The sequence below is a fragment of the Colossoma macropomum genome, unplaced genomic scaffold, assembly GCF_904425465.1.
Source record: "Colossoma macropomum unplaced genomic scaffold, Colossoma_macropomum, whole genome shotgun sequence".
In the NCBI taxonomy this organism is placed as follows: Eukaryota; Metazoa; Chordata; class Actinopteri; order Characiformes; family Serrasalmidae; genus Colossoma; species Colossoma macropomum.
The window spans coordinates 43,615-49,006 of record NW_023495425.1 but is presented as its reverse complement, the minus strand read 5'-3'; the positions used below and the strand labels follow the sequence as shown (position 1 = coordinate 49,006).

At 34.5% G+C, this 5,392-nt stretch overlaps 1 long non-coding RNA gene across 1 annotated transcript; it reads left to right on the top strand.

Annotated features, from left to right (window-relative positions):
• Nucleotides 1-2,154: 2,154 nt before the first annotated feature.
• LOC118802075 lies at nt 2,155-3,843 on the top strand. Its single transcript, XR_005006620.1, has 3 exons — nt 2,155-3,064; nt 3,217-3,643; nt 3,791-3,843. It is a non-coding gene; the product is annotated as an uncharacterized LOC118802075 (long non-coding RNA).
• Nucleotides 3,844-5,392: the final 1,549 nt, after the last annotated feature.

Below are 5,392 nucleotides of genomic sequence, written 5' to 3'. Positions count from 1 at the left end.
AAGTGCAGACAGTGTGTATTTTGTGTGTACAGAATAAAGTGTTGTGTGTTTATAAAATGAATTCCATTGTAATGCTGTTAGTGATGTTTTTAGGTGGTAATTTTACTTACACGTATAAAAATATTATACATTATTTGCACTAATACCACTTTGCCTCTCTTTCTTTACATGAATCCACACTCTGAGATGAAAGGTAAGTCATCAAATGATCTGCAATAATTCATATTGAGTTCTCATTGTATGGGAATTAATGCAGTGTCAATCTCTTTGTGTCTGCATGTTGGCTGAGTGGATCAAAGTGTCTTAATTGGTCAGTGGGTGCACTGGAACATAAGATGAAATGAAGATAGTCTCACTGTTTGTACCTAATGTGAGTATAAATGTAATTCATAGAGATGGGAGATGAAAATCACTGATCATTTAGGTGAAGAATATCAATATTGAACAGAGTATTGACATTTTATTATTTATATTTTGATCCTGTATTAAGTCCATTGTTAGACTAATAAAATACCAAAATCCATTGTGTTCTACTGCTGTTTATTCTTTTCTGTTCATTATTTTTTCTCTATTTGGTTGTATATCTTTATGACACTAACATAACCTTTTTCACTCCCTCTATATCTGAGTCCACACTCGGAGGAAATAAAAAGTCTAAAAGTTAAGTGAAAAATTGTCTAAAATTATTGTGTATGATTTAAATATCTGTACACAGTTCTCACTGTATGGAAATGAATGCAGTGTCTTCCTCTTTTTTACATGTGGACAGAATGGATTAAAATGTCTTCACTGATTAATGGCTGCACTGGGACATCAGGTGAGATAAACGGTGTCCTTCTTTTCCATTTGAGTAAATGGTGGTAAATGCTTTTATGATTAGGTTACTTGTTTTTTCTCTCTCACTTCTCTTCACATGTTTGAGCTGAAATCTTCTACCTTGGTGCGACGGACTGTGTGGTGCTTTAAAACTTGTGAAGACTGTAATAAAAGTAATCAAGTCACTTAATTAAACATTGTTTTATACAAACATAAGGAATATGTGTTCATTAGGGAATAAAAATCATTCTGCATGCTTCTCTTTTATCTACATGTTGGTGGACTGAAATGAAAATCTCTTCGTTGTTCTGCCTTTGCTTTGACACAGAAGGTGAGATGAAGACTGATAAGGATTAATTTACTTTTTCAGGATTTAAATGAACTGATATTTCATTTAAATTTTCATTTATACTGCTTTATATATTTATAAATAGATAATATACATTATTTGCACTAATACCATCTTGTTCCCTCTTTCATTACCTGAATCCACACTCTGAGGACAAAGGTAAATCAACAAATGATCTGTAATAATTTTATATTATGTGAATAATCATGTTCAGTTCTCATTGTGTGGGAATTAATGCAGTGCATGTCTGTTTTTGTCTGCATGTTGGTTGAGTGGATCAAAGTGTCTTAATTGTTTAATGGCTGCACTGGAACATAAGATGAAATGAAGATCGTCTCACTGTTTGTACCTAATGTGAGTATAAATGTAATTAATTGAGATGGAAGATAAAAATCACTGATCATTTAGGTGAAAAATAGCAATATTGAACAGAGTATTGACATTTTATTATTTATATTTTGATCCTGTATTGAATCCATTGTTAGACTAATAAATTACCAAAATGCATTGAGTTCTTAGTCCACATGATGGCACTGCGAAATCAGAAGAGGACATTTTCCTTTTTCAAACTGCAAACTGTTAAAATATACTTTATCAAAATGTGTCATAACTCAGTACAGCACATTACACATCTCTTTAAATATCATAATAGAATTATATTATGGTTCAAATATTGTAATATCATGCTGTTTATTCTTTTCTGTTTATTCTATTTTTTCTATTTCCTTGTATATTTTCATCAGACTAACATAACCTTTTTCCCTCCCTTTATATCTGAATCCACACTCTGAGTAATTACAAAGTGGAAAAAGTTAAGTAAACAAATTCTAAAATCATCTAAAGTCTAGAATCATTATATATTGTTTGAATAATTCTACACAGATCACTTTATATGTAAATTAATGCATTACTATTAGCATTATTATCACTATTAGCATTATTAGCATCAGTAGCACTACTAGCTAAATCTGCTCTCATTGTTTCCTGTTTAGTGTTGTGACTATGAGAGAATATTATTCTGTTAAAGTGAGACGACAAAGTCGACGTTAACTTTATTATCGTTCCTCCTCGTCTCAGATGTGTTGAGTAAGGAATAAAATACAGTCCCTCCTGAACACGAAGCTACACTTAACACAGAACAGCAGAAAACAATAATACAGACACACCATCAATACAATAAACACAGACAATAAACTAAACACTGTACAATAAACTATATGAGCGTCAGTTCAGGACAGTAGATACTAAATGGTGAACGGTGGACAAGAAGCAATGATTATATGTATAAGTGTTTGTAAATGTTTTATTAATGTTTCTTTTCACTAACTCATCTCTCACTTATAATTGTAGTTGTTCCATATTGTTGTATATGTAAATAACACTAAACCACATTTTCCCTCCCTCTTTAACTGAATCCACACTCTGAGGAATGAGCATTATTAGCATGATTATTTGCATGATTAGGCAGAGATGTTGTAGATCTTAATGACACTGTTACCACCTTTTTCCCTCCCTCTATATCTGAGTCCACAGTCTGAGGAATTACAAAGTGGAAAAAGTTAAGTAAACAAATTGCCTAAAATTATTGTGTATGATTTGAATATTTGTACACAGTTGTCATTGTATAGAAATAAATGCAGTGTCTTCCTCTTTTTTACATGTGGACTGAATGGATTAAAATGTCTTCACTGGTTAATGGCTGCACTGGGACATAAGGTGAGATAAACAGTGTCTTAATAGAGTTTGTACTTCTTTTCCATTTGAGTAAATGGTGGTAAATGCTTTCATGATTTGGTTACTTGTTTTTTCTCTCTCACTTCTCTTCACATGTTTGAGCAGAAATCTTCTTGGTGTGACAGACTGTGCGGTACTTTAAAACTTGTGAAGACTGCAATAAAAGTAATCAAATCACTTTATTAACTATTGTTTCATACAAACATAAGGAATATGTGTTCATTAGGGAATTAATCTCATTCTGCATGCTTCTCTTTTAACTACATGTTGGACTGAAATGAAAATGTCTTCATTGTTCTGCCGTTACTTTGACACAGCAAAGGTGAGATGAAGACTGACTTGAAGTTTAATTTACTTTTTCAGGATTTAAATGAACTGTTATTTGGTTTAAATTTTAATTTATACTGCTTTATATATTTATATATAGATAATATACATTATTAGCACTTATACCATCTTTTTCCTTCTTTCTTTTACTGAATCCACACTCTGAGGAAAAAGGTAAGTCATCAAATGATCTGTAATAATTATATATTATGTGAATAATCATATGTGAAATCATGCGATGTGAAATCACCTCTGTCTCTTATCTGTGTTCGTTAGATAGTTAAAGTTCAGTGGTCCTCAGTCCTACACCTCACCTGCCCATGAGGAGCCTGGCTACTTCCTATTCCGCCTATTATATCAAGAACAGGACTGTTAAACAGCAGAGGGCGCCCACGAGGGAGACCTCAATGAATGGGAGTAAATGGAGCTCTATGGCTAAAAACGAAAAGTTAAAATAGTTTCTAATCACTCACCCAGAAAGTTTCTTTGATTTTAGAAAGTAGAAGGATGTATTTCACTAAAAAAACCAAGAGATCTCACCTATATATTTCCTTTTTTCTACAGTTTTGGGCAGCAGAAGGCGGGCATTACTGCTACTGAGTGCGGCGAGCAGAGCAGCTCATTGGCTGTTTGCGCTCACAGACGTCATGGACATATGTGATGTTTTTAACTCCTATAGCTCGAGTTTAAAAGCTCTTAAAAATATATAAGAGCAGTGTTAAAATATTTTATACTATTCAACGTTCAGGAAATTAATGTAGTCTTTTACATTTAAAATGTTTAAGCATTTATAAACTATGATTTTGCTCAAATGCTCCATATTAACCCATTCATTTTGGCTCCCTGTAGCGTTTAAGAAACCCAGAAGACATTGCAGTGTGATAATTCTCCTCTCTACAAGTTCTCTGCTACAGCAAGCCAGCAAGCAAACAAATGAGCCAAGAGCTGAAACTGAGGTCAGATGTCGCTTACGTCGCTGACAGCCATCTTGGACAACACCCCCTGCATGATACAGTGGATAAACAGAGAAGCACATTCAGTGGCCGACTGTTACAGCTGCGCTGTGCTAAAGAGCGCCATGTAAGGCCTTTCTTACCCACTGCTATATGGCTCTACAACGAGTCTTCTTACTACAGAGATGGTACTGATCTCCTGCTGTCTGAACTGTGCTGAACCACATCACTATATCACCTTTCCTGCTAATACACACTGTTAATACACATATATCATAACCTGCTGCTGTAATGACACTTTCACTGTGCATTTTAGACTGTAAACACTGCTGTTATGCTTATATTCATTGTGCTGTAACTACCTCATACCACTTAGTGCAGTACCTGCTCCCATGTCAATACAACAAATCTGTCTTATGTGCTATGAAAATATGCAATAGATATACTTTTATTCCTGCTCTTTAATAGTTCACTTAATTTTTGTCTATTTTCCTATTTCTGCCTATTTTATGTAAGTTTAGGTGCAATTATATGTCTTGCTACTGTAACACTGCAACACTACAATAAACTATCTATCTATCTATCTATCTATCTATCTATCTATGTGTCTGTCTGTCTGTCTGTCTGTCTGTGATGACAAACTCTGGCACACTGCTTTTAAAGTCCAAGCTCCACCTCCTTGGACTCATTTCTGAAAGCTGAATGGCCAGATGATGGTGATTGACACCCCAAGCAACCAATGAGGAGAGGAGACAGCCAAACGAGCAGGAAAACAGCAACATAGAGGGGAGAGAAAACAAACACACACGTGCACAATCACTGACACGTAACAAAAGCACGAGCCTTATGAGCGCTGTGTGCGTAATAAACAGTAATGTGCGTAATAAGCGGTGACGTACAGTAGAATTTATACACTCTGAGGAGCGACAAGATTAAAAAGGCAAGGAAAGAAACTGTCTAAAATAGTTGTGTATGATGTGAAAATGATAGAACTACAGTTGTCACTGTATGTTAATGAAGTGTCCTCCTCTTTTTCTGCATGTTGGACTGACTGTCCACATGGTCTGGTAAGCAGTGTTACCATTATTAGCATTATTTTCTCCCTGTGTGTTTTTGTGTCTGTCCGGCTGAACGATTATGGGGAAAATATAATTGCGATTTAAATGTGAATATTTTCTAGAAATTAAGCTCGGAGCTCTGAGTTTTTAGGTTA